Source organism: Protopterus annectens, chromosome 10.part0 (assembly GCF_019279795.1).
Source record: "Protopterus annectens isolate FY-2018-M chromosome 10.part0, PAN1.0, whole genome shotgun sequence".
Classification (NCBI taxonomy): Eukaryota; Metazoa; Chordata; order Ceratodontiformes; family Protopteridae; genus Protopterus; species Protopterus annectens.
In genome coordinates this window covers 713,249,863-713,269,862 of record NC_056744.1, presented here as the reverse complement: position 1 = coordinate 713,269,862, position 20,000 = coordinate 713,249,863, and positions in this window count along the sequence as shown.

Here is a 20,000-nt window from a genome sequence, read left to right as displayed (position 1 = left end):
TTCCTGTTTTTTTTTTTTTAATCTGTGGCTGTGGTTTGGACTTGCCCTTTTCTTGGTATGTGGTCTGAAGAGAGCATAGGTTGTCTGGCCATTAATATAATTGGAGGAACCAGGCAGCCAGCCTAAGATTTACTATGTTTGGATGTATCAAGCTTGTTGGGTGAGACAGGAGGTCCGGAGTTGGATCCAGAAAACTAAGGTGGTTAAATCAGGTTAGGCCAAAGGAAGAGAAAAAAAATTTGTCAAGGCCAATAAGGGGCTATGAGGATGACCCTGCTCTTCAACCCTGTAGCTTTCTGAAGAAATTTGGGAATTAATGGAATGGGAAGATACACATAAAGGAGACCAGGAGGCCAATCATGAAGTAGAGCATCCCTCGGGGATTCTCCCTGTGAGCGGATTAGGGCAAAGTAGCTGCTGTATTTCTTGTACAGAGGGATGCAACAGATCACAGCAAGGTTGGCCCCACTGTCAGATGATTGTGTTCACAATCTTTTTGTTGCAAGACCATTCATGAGGTACAAGACTGCACATGATCAATTTGTCTGCTATCACATTGGACTTCCCAGGAATGTGTGTTGCTAAAAGAAAGCAATTGGAAGAGATCACCCACTGCCACACTCAGACAGCTTCTCAACACAGTGGGTAGGAACTGGTCCCTCCCTGTTTGATGATGTTTCAGATGACTGACATGTTGTCTGACTGTACTGCAATTGTCCCCAAAGGCAGAGCATTCTGAAATGCCTGCAATGCTAACTGCACTGCTCTCATTTCTAGGACATTTACATGCAAATTGGCCTCCTTGGGGGACCAGGTGCCTTGGACCGTCTTCCCCAAATAATGCCCTCCCCACACTAGCTTGGAAGCATCCAAGGTCACTACGGCCTTCGGCTGAGTGGGAATGAATGGATGGCCTTGTAGAACCTGGTCTGAATGAATCCACCACTTGAGATCTCTCTTGCAGATGTGAGTGATTCTTATCTTGTAAGAAATAGGTTGATAAAGAATTGACCACTGAGCAGCAAACATCCACTGAAGAATTCTCATTTAAAACCTGGCAAGTGGTACTAACATTACTGCTGCTATCATCGATCCCAGAGCCTGAAGGAACAGTCAGGCTGAAACTGAGGAGGTGCAGATTATCATTTTGACTAGGAATCTTATAGTCTGAACTCTCAGTAATGGAAGGGAAGCAATGGTTGTTTTTGTACTGAGAATTACTCCTATATACTCTAAACTCTGTGTTGATTGCAGATGAGATTTGTCGTAGTTTATGGTTATCCCCAAAACAGAGCAAGTCTAGAGAACCTGGTCTCCTGCATATATGAGCTGATGCCTGGTCAGAGTGGTAATGAGCCAGTCATCCAGATATGGAAACACTAGGAATCTTTGCAGTCTCAGGTGAGCTGCTACTATTGTCATGCACTTGGCAAACACCTTGGGGCTGTGGGGAGTTCAAAGGGCAGTACTCTGAATTGATAATGACTGGCTCCCAGAAGGAAGCGTAAATACCTTCTGCACCATCTGTTCATTTTTATGTGACAGTATAAGTCCTGAAGGTCTATACAGCACATCCAGTCATACTTGCCCAGAAAGGAGAGGATGGACTGAACTGTGACCATCTGAAACTTGGTTCTTTGAACAGTCTTGTTCAGTTTGGAGAGATCCAGAATTTGTCGCCCATCCCCTGCTTTCTTTGGCACCAAAACAAACCTTGAGTAAGTTCTAGATTCTATATAGTCTGGTGGGACCTCTTGGATGACTCTTTTTTCTAGTAGCTTTTGTATTTGACTTGCTGCTTGTTTCCTCTGACTGGGTAGAACATCGTGAATTTTTCTTGAGATTGGGAGTGAAAGGAAAAGGGTATTAAATAGCCTCTGGAAATAAACTTGCACCCAAGTATTTTTTGTTGTATCTAGCCAGGCTCTCTGGTGCAGGAATAATCATCCCCTGACTGTTTACAGAGGTGGACAATCGGGTCTCCTTTCAGAACCGTTGGTAGGTTTTGTCAAAGGAGGATTCTCTGGAACCCTGGATTTGGGGGCCACCTCTGCCAAAGGGGCATCTTCGTCCATTAGCGTTCTCTTCTCTGCCTTTGGGTGAACCTCCTTCTACACATGTCTTGAAAAGGACCCTGAGACTTCCTGAACCACATTTTTTGACAACCTCATTGATTCTTGGAAAAAGTTCATTGAGGAGTCAAAAAACACATGCCCACAGCAGACAGAGTCTTTCCATCTTTTTCACACCTGGTCAGAGTGTTCATAGGTTCATAGGTTGGTACTAGGCTATCAGCCCTAGGGCCTATACAAGCCTAGCCATAACAATTCCCTGGCTATTTCTTCCCACATTATTTACTTTCCTGGACCCCTATCTAGCAGGGTGACTGACGTGATCCCTGGGGTGAATTTCCTTTCTCCCATTCAATCGTCAAGGTTCCTCTTGAAGAGGTCCAAAGAGGCACTCTGCTTGACATGTATGGGCAATCTATTCCAGAGTCTGGGGAGTCTCTGGGTCAGGAACCTATCCCTCCGGCATGTTTTGTTTATTGTGATGACAAGGTTTAGATCCCTGGAGTGTGTAGCTCTGAGGGATTGGGATTTCTTTAAGTGTAGCATGTCCAACAGCTCTGGGTTTGACATGGCCTTGTATGTTAAGCAGAGATCGCCTCTGAGTAGACGATATGCAACAGAGTATAGCTGTAGTTTTTTAAGGCGGTCAGCGTAGGGCATCTGCTTTAGGCCTGTGATTCTTTTAGTGAGGTATTTCTGAGGCCTTTCCAGTTGTTGCAGATGTCTTGAGAGGTACATACCACATGGGGCGTTGTATTCTATAATGGGTCTAATGAGGGATGAGTACAGTGGGACAATGAAAGCCCTTCTTGATGAGGTGTGCCACATAGAAGGATTTTCTGACTGTTGTAGCGATGTGGTTATCGAAGGTGAGACCACTGTCCACCTGTGTCCCTAAGTCTCTTATCACACTTTCTGTGTTTAGTGTACTGCCACCTATATGGTAATTCATGGATACATGTTTTTTCCCAAAGGGGATAACAATACATTTCTTGGCATTGAGCTTGAGCCCATGGCTCTGGCACCAAGCATCTGTTTCTCTAAGGCCCTTTTGTAGAGTATCCACATCATTTGGGGATTCAATAATGGCTCTCAGTTTGCAGTCATCTGCAAACTTTGTTAGCCAGTGTCCCTTAGTGTTGACCTGTACTTCAGAGAAGTAGATGCCAAACAAGAGCGGCCCCAGGACTGAACCCTAAGGTACTCCACTTGTCACTTGTCTGGAGCTGGATTTGGAGTCGGCTACTTTTACAGTGTGGGTTCTATCAGTAAGCCATTTAGCAACCCATTGGGTGACATAGGGATTAATGCCCAACTTAGTAAGTTTATCTATGATTCCAGAGTGGAGGATGGTGTCAAAGGCCTTGGCAAGGTCTAGATAGGCTGTGTGGACCACCTTACCCTTGTCCATGGCTCTGGAGACTGATTCAAAGAAGTCAATCAGGTTCAGGAGACAAGATTGGCCCTTCACAAACCCAAACTGGGTGGGGTTCAGTGTTTGAAGGTTGCCAATGTCTTTGTTTATAAGTTCCATGATAATACGCTCCATGGCCTTGCAGATAAGGCTTGTTAGACTGATGGGACGGTAGTTTCCGGGATCCAAGGTGGATTCCCCCTTGTGGATTGGGATAACTGTAGCTCTGCGCCACTCACTGGGCACGAAACCTGAGGTGAGGCTATGATTAAACATAACACTTAGGTGAGGTGCCAGTTCATATTGTAGTTCATGCAGTACACAGCCCGGGATGTCATCTGGTCCCATGAATGCTGTATTCTTGGCTTTAGAAAGTGCATTTTGTACCTGTGTGGCCGTTATTACTGGAATTTGGCAATCTTCTGGTATTAAGAAGGGCCATTTAGGGGGTGAGAGGGGGGTGAAGTTGGCACTGAATCGATCTGCCAGGATATTGGCAATATCCTTCGGACCAGTATATTTAATGCCATTCTGTTTTAGCTCAGAGCAGATCTGAGCATTGCCATTTAGATTCTTGGCATAGTTATAGAATGCTTTGTGGTTGTCTTTGGAATTTTTGGCAATTTTATTTTCGTAACTAGCTTTGGAGGATTTTATGAGGCATCTCAGTTTCTTACTGAGGCTAGTAAGGGAGTTTTTTGCATCCTGGGATTTTCCTCTTTTCTGCAAAGTTTCTTCCTTTTGTTGTAAAGTTTGTTTATGGCAGGGGACCACCAGATTGGCTTCCTTTTTTTGGATGAGAGCATTTTGGTTCTATTTGGGATGGCACGATTCATGCATGAGTGGATGTGCTCGTACAGTGCCTTAGTGTAGGATTCAGCAGTTGAACTTTCAGTTCCCGTCTGCATGGGTGTCATGAAGTTTGTCACTTCTGACTTGAGTAGCATGAAGTTGGCTTTGGAGAAGTTTTTTATGGTGGTTTCTTTACTGGGGGTGGGGGTGGGATGTGGATGTTAAGGGTGATTAGCTTATGGTCAGACCTGACTAACGAGGGGGTGACCATAGGTATGGAGCATTGATTTCTCATGTTGGTAATGACCAGGTCTAGGATATTGGTGCCCCTGGTGGGACTATGGATTAGTTAATCCAGGGCGTTGGAATTTATGAATTCCAAGAACCGTTGCGCAAAGGTGTTGGGACATGAGTATTTTTCCCAGTTAATGGCAGGGTAGTTAAAATCACCCAGTATTAGGGTGTTTGGTTCTATCTTAATATTTTCCAGTATGTTTAGAAAGGTGTAGTGAGAATCTTGGGGTATGGTGGGGGATCTGTAGCAAGCTACAATTTGGATTGCAGTCTTACCTAGTGTTAGCTGCACTTGGAGAATTTCAGACACATTGTGTTGGCCAACTAGCCTGGTGGTGTGAATATCCTTGGTGAATATTGACACTCCTCCACCTTTAGTGTTTCGGTCCTGGTTTGGTGGCCGAAAAGTGTGGTAAGAGTTGTAGCCTGGTATTGCAGGGGTGCTCTCTGGAGCCTTGAACCAGGTCTCAGTTACTGCACAGATATCGATGTTCTCCATTTTTAGGAGTGCCTCGAGAGAGTGCATTTTCAGGTTTAGACTTCTAGCATTGAGTAGCATTACCTTCAGATTTTGCATGCTTGTAACTGTTACGGTGGTGGTTTTGTCCTTTGAAGTTTGCCTAAAAAAGGCACTATAGGGGTGGCAAGAGCCTTAGCCAGTAACCTCTATCCCAGGGGCGACAGGTGCAGACCATCTCTGGCAAAGCATCGTGGTCTGTCAATCATGTCATCCCAGGCAGACAGATACTGGATCCCCTTTGAATGACACCATAAGCTTAGCCAATTGTTGAAGTCAATCATTTTATCCTTATATTGTGGTATCATTCTGGTTGAAGGCAGGACGCTACTCAGGGCTAGGGTCATACCTGCCTGGGCCACATGATCCGAGAGCTCTTCCATGTCTCTTTTCATGTAGTCCAGGGAGGTACATCTCAAGTCATTCACTCCAACATGGACAATGACAGAGTCATATTTGTACTTGTTGTGGAGTGACTTGACTGCATGCGTTATGTGGCGGATCCTGGCACCCGACAGGCAGCTGACTGTAATTTTTTCCTTATTCAACCTGGTGAGAGGGACATCAGTGTGCCGGACTACAGAGTCACCTATGACTAAAGTGTTAGGTACATTGTCTTGCCTTAGGGGCTGTTGCTGGGTGGCACACTGGTGTTGTGAACTATGTGACACATTGGTTGTGATTGGTGTTTGTTTGCGTTTCAGCTTCAGAGGTCTTTGTTGCTTGGGCAGGTTACAGTTAAGGGCCTCTGCATATGTGGATTTAGTGTTGCTATATGTGGGTGTTGGTGGTGTGGGTTTAGAAGGGCTATGTGTTGCTTGAGCTGTAGTGTGGGTGTTAACCTTCTCCTCTTGACTGTTTAGCACAATCTTGGGTGGAGAGAGCTTTGCTTCCATTTTGGCTATGTAAGTGCATCTCTCACAGGTTGTAGTGTTGGGTGGTAGGAGGAGAGGGTTGTCTGTGTACATGAGGCAATTGCTGCATTGCCCCAGTATGCCCAGATTCACCAGGTGGACAGGAGAAATCACCGAAGCTGACGCTTGGACATGCCTGGTTTGGGGCTCTTTTCCCTCTTTGTAAAGTATAGGAGCTGTTTCCTTAGCAAGGTACTTTGCAATTATAGGCTGTTTAGTGCCTACTATTAATTTCTCCTTGTTAACAAGGAGAGTTCAGTGTTTGTATGAGTTTAAGGCTTCCTAGTGCTTTCCAGCAGGTATTAGAGAAAGTGCTAGTCACAGGGATGCTTAAAGGTAAGATTGAAAAGAATGCACTCTGCAGTGTGCACTAGAGAAATTAGATGTGAAAGTAGGTAACTTGAGTTTTACCTGTTTAAAAAGTTAAGGTTTAATGGAGAGTTACTATTTTTAAAACAGCAAGATGGATTGAAAGGGGTGGTCACTTTTGTATTTTGGTACTATGAAATAATGTAGGATGGCCAATAAATTTAAATAATTGAAGGGGTGGGATTTCAAAAATGATGATTTTGTGATTACTCACATAAACCAGTGAAAGTAGAGAGAAATGAGATATATGGTCAGATTAACATAAGAGGCGGGCAACTAGAAAGACAGTGGTATTTAACAAGACAACTTAAATGGGTGAGAGGGCGGGAAAAAATTCTGCCGGACTCAGAACAGAGAGAGCTGTGGTCTTTTTTGAAGTTTTAATATGCTGTTAAAACAGAATGGGGTCAAATAAAGATGTTCCGTTAAAAGAAGCACTGATGAAAGAAGATTTGAAAGGCTCCACAACCTCACAGATGCATGCAACCATGTCTCCTTATGGAAACTCCTGAACCCGCTGCCCCTGAGGTTCCCTCCCATACATGTGAGATCAACCTCATGGATGAATTGAATATGGACTGCAGGGTCATCAGGTGGGAATTGAGAGATGAGAGATGCCTGAACTTCATCAGAAACAGCACCCAAGAGGGTATTTGACAACTCCTTGATCACATCCCTCTGTAGTCTAGTAAAGTGTGCCAAACAGTTCAGAGACCTCAAAGCAAAGGTCGCTGAATTACAGACATGCCTCCCAAATCTGTCCCTCATCCGCAACTCCCTGCTGGGGCAGATGGACTGTAGAACTTTCCTCAGCTAGTTTCTTCTTGGTGGCCACCGCAATGACCATGGCATCAAAAGGAACTCCCTTCCCCCAAACCTGCCTATCCTCAGGTGGTGCCATTATCCTATCTGGTCTTCGAGGAATGGGCTCTATGTTGTTGGGGTCCTTCCACGTCTGCCGTGAGATCAAGTCAATGAGCTCAATGGTGGGCGGAGTCACCCAGGAGGTATAGGTTACAGCACCAGAAGCCTCCAGGAAAACAAATTCCTCAGACATAGAGTTGCTGGATTTCCAACCGTTTCACTGTTTAAGGATCTCTAGGATGTTTGTAGACATCTTCAGGAGGTGATCATAGGGACCCTTTGCCTTCACCAAAAACTGTGTCTTCAGTGATGGACTCCTCTGAGGAGTCTGTTTCCTCTTACATGTCCTCTTCTTAAGGATGTCCTCAGTGGGGTGCTCTGGGGAGGTATTAGAAGAGGAGATTACAATTCCCTGGGTGGAAGACAGGGGTTTTGGTACTGGCTGTCCCTGTGGAAGGAGATGGTGAAGCTCTGAGTACTGAGACATCATGGCAGAAGACTTTGGATCTAAGGGGGAAGGATCCATCAGAACTGTTGGGACAAGAAATACTCTTCAGATCCAAGAAGGTAAGCTTCTGAATCACAGCCCCCCCCCCCCCACCCCACCGCTTCATGGGCAAAACCTGAGACGTGGAAGTCAGAGCCAAGCTATCCAGTGCCGAGGCTCCAACATGCAGAGATGGCTCTGAAAGCTCCGGCGTTGAATGCAACATCTCGGATCTGACAAGTAGGCTACAGCTGCAGGAGAACTCCAGATCCAATGGGACTGGAGCCCTTACAGAAGATCTCAGATCTGAGGATGAAGTTATCCTTAGACCCAAGCCAGATGGATCCACAGGACCTGAATCCAAAAACTCTGAAGCTACAGAAGTCAGAGGAGGAATCTGTAAAAGGGGAGTAGTAGATATATGGATCTCCTGACCCAGAGAGGTAGGAGCTGAAGGAACACCAATCTGGCTCTGCACCAAAAGAATCTTTTTCTGTAAAGTTTCTTGAAGAATGAATGGAGCATATGGATGGAGACTTGGGCCTTTCTAAGAATGGAGAAGGTACCCTGTCAGGAAACAGATACAGTGACAGAGAGTACCTTGTTCTGGGTAGTAATTTGGCAGTATGAAAGTCAGGTTCAGATTGCATTGGATCCAGCAGCTTTGACTTCATTGGATCTGATCGTTTTTCCTTAGCTGGATCTTGAATTTTTGCCTTTTTTGGATCTGGGGTTCAGACTTTTCTTGAGGAGTCCAAAGCTGAGGAAGATTGCTTCAGAGAAGAGGATTCTGTAGATTCTATAGTTTTTTGTTTTAGAGGCAGAAGAACCCTCTGATATAGCCTCTCCAAATAAAGAAGGAAGAAGAACTTTCAGTATCAGCTTATTTTTGCATTCTGCCAACGCGCAATGATTAAAGTCATGAGATATTGAGCAATCCTGTTGTAAATGGAGATTACCTAAACAATAGACGCAAAGTGCATGGGCATCAGAAAGTGGCAGCTTGTGCCCACACTTCATTTTTTAAAGCTTGCTGGTTTATCTGCCATCGACAAACAAAATAACTGTTAAAAATATAATAAAATAGTGAAAAAAGTGTTTTTGTTAGAAAGGGAAATAAGTGAAAAAAAAAGAGAAAAGACATGGAAATACCAACAATGGTAAATAAGCCATGACAGTGTCGTAGAGGGAAGGAAGATACTAACAATAGTATCAAAGAGTTACAGAAAAAATGTACGCATGACAGAAGAAAATGTTAGAAATTGCAAGATACAACAGAAACTTATAAACGAGGGTAATGGATAAAATAGAAAAAAGCATTTTAAGTCAGGAATTGAAAAAAATATGACACTTATCTGACTAACGCTCGATAGAGATGGAAGACCACGTCTTTTGCTTAAAGCAGCAAATGAGATCTGAGGTAATTGTAGTTGGTGCATTGTGGGTAAGGAAGAAGCTCGAGCATTTTTGTTTGCCACAAACTTCAGCAGCATGAGACTTGAACTGGAGGCCAAACATTTGGAAATAGAATCAGCAGAGAGACTGTAGTGCTTGGAGAATGAAGAAAATGAGAAACTGCGGTGTTTGGAAGCCAAAGAAAAGGAGAAGCACCATCAACATGAGAGGGAGATGCTGACTCTTCGGTAGGGTCATGGAGGTAATAGGAAAGGGAATAACCAAACCCCAGAAGCACAGAAGGTCAGTAAATTTCTTCCACAACTTACAGAGGGTGATAATTTTGATAGTTTTCTTGACATCTTTGAAAGAGTATGTAAACAGTATAATGTTGACCAAGGGCTCTGGGTACCACTCCTGACCCCCTTACTCCATGGTAAAGCTGTAACTGCTGTTTCTAAATTGTCTGATATTGATTGCTTCAACTATGAAAAAGTAAAGAAATGTTAATTGAATGTTTTAAGTTAACACCTAAAGTTTACAGAAAAAAAGTTTTGTGAGCATAGATGAAAGTGTGTGTCATTATATTGCTGAGTTAAACACTTAATTTCAAAGGTGGGTGACTGGGTGTCAGGTCACCACTTCTGGAGGGCTAGCAGACCTTTTGGTGAGGGAACAAGCCCTTGGCACTTTGCCTGAGGACATGAGCATCTGGTTGGCAGACTGTGAGTGGAACTCTGCAGAAGAGCTGAGGAAAATGGGGATTCTCTACTTAGCAAGCACAGCATCACTGCACAGGAAAGGGATACCCAGTGCTGCACATGGATAGAAGGGAACCTGTGGTGGCCAGCCTAAACCACCCCAACAGAGTTCACCAGTAACTGCGGAAGCCACTAGTTCAGGTACATAGCCAGAATCAAGGGTTAAATGTTTTGAATGCAACCAATGAGGCCATATATGACACAGATGTCCACGGAGGCAAAGTGAGGAACAAAACGTGGGGGAGCCTGCAAGTGGGAATAACAGTATGCCAGTGGTAAGTTGTCTGGAGACAACAGGGATACCATACTATCACAAGAGGTTATATCCTATCTTAGTGGATGGAAAACAGATCACTGCTAAGAGAGAGACAGCCTCTAACATAACCATTGTGAAGCCTGCAGTGGCTAAAGAGGAGCAATAATTGCTTGGGTAGTCCAATCTAGTCAGAGCTTTAGGAGGGATTCCATTCAAATTGTCTTTGGACAGGGTTCATTTTGACTGGGAGGGTGGAAAAGCAAGCAAGTAGGTGTGTTTGAGGATATCCCTGCTGATGTCCTGACAGAGAATGATTCTGATAATGCAGTACCTTGTGTGCATACAGTTGCACACACTCAGCTTGGAGACAGGCATGTGGGTCTAGTAGCCTGGGGGAGGGCCAGACACCAGCCTAAACCACCCCAACAGAGTTCACCAGTAACAGTGGAAGCCACTAGTTCAGGTACATAGCCAGAATCAAGGGTTAAATGTTTTGAATGCAACCAGTGGGGCCATGTATGACACAGATGTCCACGGAGGCAAAGTGAGGAACAAAAGGTGGGGGAGCCTGCAAGTGGGAATAACAGTATGCCAGTGGTAAGTTGTCTGGAGACAACAGGGATACCAAACTATCACAAGAGGTTATATCCTATCTTAGTGGATGGAAAACAGATCACTGCTAAGAGAGAGACAGCCTCTAACATAACCATTGTGAAGCCTGCAGTGGTTAAAAAGGAGCAATAATTGCTTGGGTAGTCCAATCTAGTCAGAGCTTTAGGAGGGATTCCATTCTAAATGTCTTTGGACAGGGTTCACTTTGACTGGGAGGGTGTAAAAGAAGCAAGCAAGTAGGTGTGTTTGAGGATATCCCTGCTGATGTCCTGATAGAGAATGATTCTGATAATGCAGTACCTTGTGTGCATACAGTTATACGCAGTCAGCTTGGAGACAGACATGTGGGTCTAGTAGCCTGGGGGAGGGCCAGACACCACACCTGAAGCCAGGGCTGGTGAGGTGGCAATTTCAGGGAGGGAGCTACCCTGTAGCAGTGAGACTGTAGGTAAGCCACAACTGCTGGTAAGTACTGATGTTCCCTTGGACACAGTGACTGCAAGGGCAGAGGTGAGTGGTAGTACCCAGGCTAACGGTGAGACACCGGTGTCAGAGAATACCAGACTTCCCATGGAATGGGGGAAGAGTCAAAAAAGTAAAGCTGAGACTGGCACAGCTCTCAGATCTTACATTACAAAGCTGGAGGGAGGTAGCTAAGTAGGCACCTGATTCTCAAGGAAAGGGGGAATCTGTATACTGGAACAAAGGGTGACTGTATAGAAAGTGGAACCCTGAGGAGGTATAGAGGGTGAGGTAATACAGGAGTTGGTACTGCCTAGAGCTTACCATCTTGTCATGTTTAGCCATAGCCCATGACATTTCTTTTACAGGTCATATTGGTACAAAGCATGTTATGAGATGCATTATGCAAAACTTTTATTGGCCTGGGATTGCAAGGGATGAAAATGGTACTTCAGGACCTGTGAGCAGTGCCAAAAAGTAGGCAAGGCAGGAGACAAGGTACTGGCTCCTTTGATGCCTTTGCCTGTGATTGAGGAGTTGTTTCAGAAGGTAGCTATGGATATTGTGGGGCCTCGGAGTAACCTGGGAAGAAGTATATCTCAGTGCTAGTAGATTATGCTCCTTGATTCCCTGAGGCAGCGGCTCTGTCCTCCATTGAGGCAGAAAAGATGCTTTGCTAGAGATTTTCAGCAGGGTAGGTTCCCCAAAAGAAATACGGACTGACAGTGGTGTCGATTTCATGTCAGACCTGCTGGCTTGTCTGTGGAAGCACTGTGGGGTGAAGCACCTAAATACCACCCTTACCATTCCCAGAATAATGGTCTTGTGGAGAAATTAAACTCTATAATAAAGACCATGCTATGGGCATTTGATGACCAACTTAAGAGAGAGTGCGACAAATCTGCCTCATCTGATGTTTGCATACAGACAGCTACCCCAGGAATCTGCAGGTTTTTCACCATTTGAGCTACTGTATGGACACAGGGTGTGGGAGCCTTTAGATCTGATTTGTGATGAGTGGGAGTGTGAGTGTGAATCCCACAGCACAAAGAGTCTGTTGCGGCATATGTCCTAAACCTCAGGAGAAGGCTTAAGGAGTGCATGGGCTTGGCCCAAGATAACCTGACAGAAGCCCAACAGCAGAAAGTGGTCTGGTATGACAGGAATGCTCAAGCCTGACAGCATGCTGTGGGACAGCAAGTGCAGGTTCTCATTCCTGTCAGACACAACAAGCTGCAAGCAGCTTGGGAGGGATCTTTCAAAGTGGTAAAGATGGCCAGTGATGTTAATTACATGGTAGATCTGCTAGGTAGGAGACTGGGACACAAACTGTACCATGTTAACATGATGAAACTTTACCATGACAGGGAGGCCCTGGTGCTATTCACAGCCGGAGGAGTCTGAGGGGCATCTAAGGCTACAGCAAGCAAAATGTTAAGTTACTATGATGGAGCCTAGTGGTGCAAGCATATCATATGACAGAGCAGCACTGCAGTGGGGTCAGGAATGCTGAGGCAGATGGGATCCCAAGGTAGGGTAAGGGTTAATGTATTTTCAGATAGGCTCATTCCTCTCAAGCAATGTTTCTCAAGGGTCACTTGAAAAATTAGCTTGAGTCTTCAAAGGGAGGGGGTGACGATATGAGGTATTGCCAGCTATATCAGGAGAAGTAGGGTAGTGGATGGAATTTTGCAAATAATTATAAGTCATTTGTATATCAAATTGAGTTCTACAGATGCTTGTGTTAAAAATGGACTTGTAAAGCTGCCTGCGATAAAAATGTACCAACAGTGTGCCATACTGGACAGAAAAGAAATAAACATGAATCACTGTAACTGAATTAAATGCATATATTGTAACAGAGGATACTAGAAGAGAAGAGTTTAATCTCAATCCACCTGACTTTGAGAAACAGAAAGAAAAATAAATTACTGGGCTTAAGCTATAAAGATGTTATCTCACAGTTTTGAATGAAGCCAGAGATGAAGCATCTGTAAAAAGCATGGTTTGTTAGTTTCTGTAAGGAGTGGAGAAGTGTTAATTATTTTATGACTGCCAGAATCTGTACCAGACCACAGAAAAGCTCTTCTGTGTGTGTATTATTGACATGTAGGTGGTAAATCCTGGCAGTTTTTAGCAATGGGGGTGTTGCATGAGAACCAGATGTATGTGAAGTCATTCTATACAGAAATAATGTTTTATTATTAGTCTCAGAGCAGTATTTTTCTTGGAACCTGACATAGAAGGATTATTCACCTACTTCATCTTGCCTTGCTCTATTAAGTACGTAGGGACAATAATTCTCTAGATCAGTCAGGAAAATATAGTGAGAATAGTTAAGTATTATTTTTCTGTAACTGTGTGAATCGTTCAAGCTCTATTATTTTTAATATTTCCTGCGATTGAAACTTTGTTCTTTACTGTAAACAGATATTTCATATTTTCATGTGCTTTTATTATTAAATACATATAACATTTTCATAGTGGCTGGTCCTTTAGAGAAATATTTTAACCTTTGAGAGTACTTGTATCTACGGGTGACACTGGCTATTTTGTAAGCATTACCATTTGTATTAATATTAATTTCACTCAATATAATTAGGTAACCCTTGCAAGAGCCTTAGGTAGCTGGCCTTGTAGTGTCTGGTGGCAGTGACAACTACCTTATAAGCCTGGGCAGCAGCAGGGCCTTAGGTCAATTGATGCCCTAGGCAAAAGGGCTCCACGGCGCCCCCCACCACACTACCTGGTGCCGCCATCCTGGTCTAACTACATCAATTAAATGCTAGAAAAGTGCCCCTGCTAGACTGGTGCCCTAGGCAGCCGCCTAGTTGGCCTATGCCTAAGGCCGGCTATGCTAGGCAGAGAGGGGCACAGCGGGTAAACCTATGACAGATATTCTCAGGTGTGTGTGTGTAAATCTCAGAGTGTGCATGTCAGCTACTTTGTGCAGGGACACAAAGCACTGGTTTCACAGAGACAGAGTGGTGGAGGACTTGCATCAGACAATCGGCTGAGGACTTAACTCTGCAGCTGTGCCAGTGGGGAGCCTCACTGGAGACCTGGGGAGAGAAAGAGAGAGAAACCCTGATGCCAGGCTGAGTGTATTCCCTGTGCGCTCTTAAGGGAAATTCTGCTTGATGCAGAGAGGTCTGCATCTGGAAATACTGAGTGCATCCATTTGTATTCCAAGTGAACATCCCTCTCCAGTATCAGTGGTGAGGATTCAGACTTCTTGATTACTGTCAAATTCCAACAGTTAACATCACACATGGGAAAAAACAAATTAAAAAATAAAATCTGTTGGTTTTGAAGCAGATTTCACTTTATCATCATAAAAACAACTAACTAACACAATTTTAAAATATGTTGACTATGATTGATGCCCTGTGGAATGGGTGAAAGCGCTTAGTCAAAGTACTTTGTTTTCAAATGTTTTTGTGAGAAAAGTGAAATCTGCTTTAAAACCAATGGGATTTTATTTTTTACTCCTTGATTACTGGCCCAGAGAGGGGACATAACACTATTCAAAAGAAGAATTTATGTACTCACCATAATGTTCCATGTGAGTTGTTCATCTCACCTTCATTCTTACTGACGGGTTTGGAGCCGAACCTCGGCTCCGACTCAGCTGACTGCAAAAGCTCGAGGTCTTCAACCAGCTAGAGGCCAACTCCCTATACCAAGATGAACCTTGATCTTCCCTCAGATCTTATTTGCTGCCAACTGGCTACCTATGACTATTAATATGCCACTCTAAGAACTAGATAAGAGACAATACACCATAAATGAGAGGTCTCAGTCCTCAAGTAGACTGGATGGGGGTAGGAGGGTGGGATGTAAGAATGAAGATGAGATGAACAACTCACATGGAAGATTATGGTGAGTACATAACTTCTTTATGTGAAGTTGTTCTATCTCGCCGTTCATTCTTACTGATGGGTAGCGTGCCAAGCACCATCTTTCTCGGATGGCTTACGGGAAAATGTTCTTCTGAACAGTGGAACCAAAGGAAGCCCTGTCCCTGGAGGTCTTATCTACTTTGTAATGAGTGATGAAGGTATCAGGTAGCTGCTGCACAAACAGTATCTAATGGTAACTAATGGTAACGTAGCAGAGAAGGCTGATGAGGCAGATACAGCTCTAGTAGAGTGGGCCTTTATTTTTTGTTGTAATGGAGCATTCAAAGACCTGTAAGTGAATGAAATGCAATCTGATAACCATCTTGACAAGGTGACTTTTGTTATTGGAGCACCTTTTTTTGATTCTGAAAGAGAGACAAAGAGCTGTTCTGTTTTCCTGAATTGTTGGTCCTGTCCAAATAAAATCGAAGTTGCCTATGAACAGCAAGTTTGTGCAGCATGCACTCCATCTTATTTGTGTATTTAGGGAAGAAAACGGGCAATTCAATAGATTGGTTGAAATTTGTGTCTGAACAATCTTTATGTAAAAATGATGGCTTAGTTCTGAGTGAGGCTCTGTCATTATGGAAAATCAGATAAGTAGGTTTGATGGTCAAGGCCTTTAACTCAGAAATCCTTCGAGCTGAAGTGATAGCTATTAAAAATATGGTCTTCCATGACAGATATTTCAAATTACAGGATGAGGCTGGTTTGAAAGAAAGTAAAATAATTCAGGAAAGAACAAAATTTAGATTCCATGGCATGGCTGCAGTTTTGACTGGTGGTCTCAAGTTAATAGTACCCTTGAAAAAAGCTTTAGAGAGTCGGTGTGACATGACATTAGAACCTTGGACACCAAGATGAAAGTTCAAGATTGCTGCTAATTGAACTCTAATGGTAGCTGCAGTGGCTCCTTCATTAAAAAGTTTAGTCAGAAACTCCGGAATAGATGAAATTGAAGCTAGGTACAGATCAATATAATTCTGAGATGCCCATATAGAAATTCTCTTCCATTTGCTTAGATATAATTGGTAGATAATTTATGAGAGGATGTTAAAATATGTTGAGCCTTGGCTGAGAGGTTGTGAATCCTGGCTATGTTTGGAATTGGAGCAGCCAAGCTGTCAGTTTGAGGGAGTGGAGAAAAGGATGAAGAACCCCCGATGAATGGGTCAGAACATCTGGAACTGGGTCCAGGATCCAAAGCTTTTCCAATAGATAAGTCTGAAGGAAGGGAAACCAAATCTGATGAGGCCAGTAAGGGGCTATAAAGATTATGGACCTTCCCAGAGTCTTTGCTTTCTGTAATACTTTGGATATTAGAGGGAAAGGCATAAAGGAGACCCAGGGGACAAATATCCACCAGTGCATCCCTTGGGTCATCCCCTGGCAGGGGGATAAGGGCAAAGTAGCTGCTGCATTTCATGTTTGCTGGGGTTGCAAAGAGATCACAGCAAGGCTGGCCCCAGCTGTGGAAGATGCTTTCCGCTACTTGATTCTTTAGGGACCACTCGTGAGGCAAGAGAATTGCCCTGCTTAGCCTGTCTGCTAACACAGTGGATTTCCCTGGGATGTGCACTGTCATCAGAAAGCGTTGGGAGGAAGTTGCCCACTGCCATACTCTCAGGTCCTCTCGACACAGAGGATAACATTTGGTTCCTCCTTGTTTGTTTATGTACTAGACCACTGACATATTGTCCATCTGAAATGCAATTGTTCCCAGAGGGAGAGAGTTTTGAAAGGACTGCAACGCAAGGAGTACCGATCTCATCTCCAGAACATTTATATACAGATGAGCCTCACGGTTCTTCCATGTGCCTTGGGCTGCTCTTCACTGATAATGCTCCCCCCATCAAGGAAGTGTTCATGGTCACCGTGGCCACAGGAGTGGGTAGAAGAAATGGACGGCCTAGAGTTACTTGTTGGGATGTCAGCCACCACTATAAGATCCTTCTTGCACATATTCATTATTATGATTTGGTGTGACATTGTGAGTTCTTGAAAGGACCATTTAGAGAACAGGAGTTATTGCAGTACTCGCATGTGCATCCGCCCAGAGGAATGACTATGATAACTACCGCCATTGTTCCTAGCAATTTGAGTACCATTGAGACTAGAACTTTTATCTTTGGAAGCAGGTCTAGGATTTGTTTTCATAAAAGAAAAACTCCTTCTGGAGTAAGGCTTAAGGTCATTGTGACTGTATTTAGTTCTGCTCCTATAAAAACGGTCTGTTGCGATGACGATAAGGCAGATTTTTCTGAGTTTATGGTAATCCCCAATTGATTGCAGAGATTTAAAGTTGTGTCCCTTGCATGTATGAGTTGACATCTGGTGGTGGCAGTGAGGAGCCAGTCATCTAGGTATGGAAACACCTGGAATCCCACATGTCTCAGGTGAGCCATGATGACTGACATGCATTTGGTGAACACTGTGGGGGCAGTAGTGAGATCAAAAAGCAGAGCGCGAAATTGATAATGACTGGATCCAAGCCAGAAGCATAGATGATCCCTGGATTGCCTGTCCAGCATATCCAATTGTCCTTCCCCAGAAAGGGGAGTATTGACTGTAGTATGACCATCCAGAACTATGTCTTTTTTACCGACTTGTTTAGTCTGTTGAGGTCCAGAATAGGTCTCCAGTCCCATTTTCCTTGTACTAAAAAGAACCTTGAGTAAGTTCCGGATCCTCTCTGGTCTGCGGGGACTGGTTGGATGACTCTTTTTCCAGCAACCTTTGGAACTCTATGGCTGCTTGTTCCCTGTGACTGGGTGGAACATCTGGAATTTTTTTCACCAGATCCGATATATATATATATATACAATTCATATATATTATACGCTACGCCATGACAACCATTATTATCATTATTATTATCATTATCATTATTATCAACATCATTATTATCATTATTACACACATACACACACATACCATCAAACACCATCATCATCATTATATGCTATATATATACGCTATATGGCATATACCACTGCTATACCATATTATATTACTACCATATAGTATATATGGCGCTGATATGCGGTGCGCGTCGAGAGAAATGAGGCGCCATGTTGCGCAGGCGCGCAGGTATGGTGGCAGGCGACGGCGTATGCTGGCGCTGGCCATATATATTACCAAATCATCATCATGTCATTGTCATTATTATGAGAGGTTTGTTATTATGCTATTGTTATTACACACATATCACGTTATCATCATCATTGTTTACAGTTATTAGTTGGTTGTTATTGTTGTTGGTTATTATTATTACGTCATTGTCATCATCATCATTATTAGTTATTATACATACATATATATACATACACATTATCATCACTGGTCATCATCATTGTTATTATTATTATTATTATTATTATTACATACATATTGGTTATTATTACATATATACATACGTCATCAATACGTCATCAATACAACACATTGCCATTGCCATTACGCATCATCATCAATATTATTATTACATGGTTGGTTACGTCATCATCATCATCAAACGGTCATTGCCATTGTTATTGGTTACAAAAACAAATCATCATCGTCATCATTGCTATTGCTACGGTCTCCACCCGACACAATCTAAAACCACACAACGACCGACAACTACATCAATCGGCTGACCATGGCTGCCACAGTCCATAAAACATCAAACCACACACAACCCGGTCATCCAAACCCCGACGGTACACAAACACGAACCCAGGACAAAACAAAACATATCCTCATTCCACAAACCACGGAACTATGTCTAAACCTTAATCAAACCGAAACCACCATCGTGACACTTATCATCCCGCCCCTAACCCTAACTCACTTAACCTACTTCTATCACCTTTTCAACCTACTTAATCACCTATCTAACCCCAACTCACTTAACCCACCCTATCGTCCCAACCAACGTCCTACCGAAATCACCAACGCCCAACCAACCTACCAACCCACCCTATCGCTCCCTCAACCCCAACCTCATACTTTAACCCCTATCCCCGCCAGACCGTCAATTCACACTACTCTGCCTCGCACTCCTAACGCCCGTCAAACGCCGATACCCACACAGCCTCCCCATAAATGGCATCCCTGGGCGCGAAAACACCATCGGCTCCGGGTCTTCGTAATTGTCGATACCCGCAAACCCGCTATCGCCGCCGCCCTCTGCCGCCATCTTCTGGAGCCCGGATTCCGGCGTCGGCCTTCTCAGCTGGGTCGGTTTGCCAGGTGGTGAAACCACATATACATATGGCGGCGCGCGGCGCGCGCGCCGCGCGGCGGCGCGCGCGGCGCAGGCAGGCAGAAAGGCGCGCGGTGCGCGCGCGCGTGCGCGCGCATGTTATATGCGGCGCAGGCAGGCGCGCGCAGACAAGGCGGCAAAGGCGCGGCGCGGCGCGCGTTAGCCACAGCGCAGGCGCAGGTACAGGCGGCGCACATATACGGCCAGAAGCGCGAGGCATAGCGCGTTATATATATATACACACACACACACATATATACACATATATATTCACCACCATACCACCACCACTACACACCACAACTATCCATACACTATTACATACCACCATACCATATTACAACCACAACTACTATTCACCACTACATACCATCACTACACACATCATCACTATCATATTATTCATACATACCACACCTACAACCACTACATATTCATCAAACACTATTACTATTGCTATTACTATCATCATCTACAGCTATTATCATCATATCATCACTACTATTACTAACTATCACTATTACCAACTACTATCATTACTACATATCACTATTACCATACCATCATCAAACTATCATCATTATTCATACCACTATTATCATCACTACATCCATACTATTACATCACTACACTACACACTATT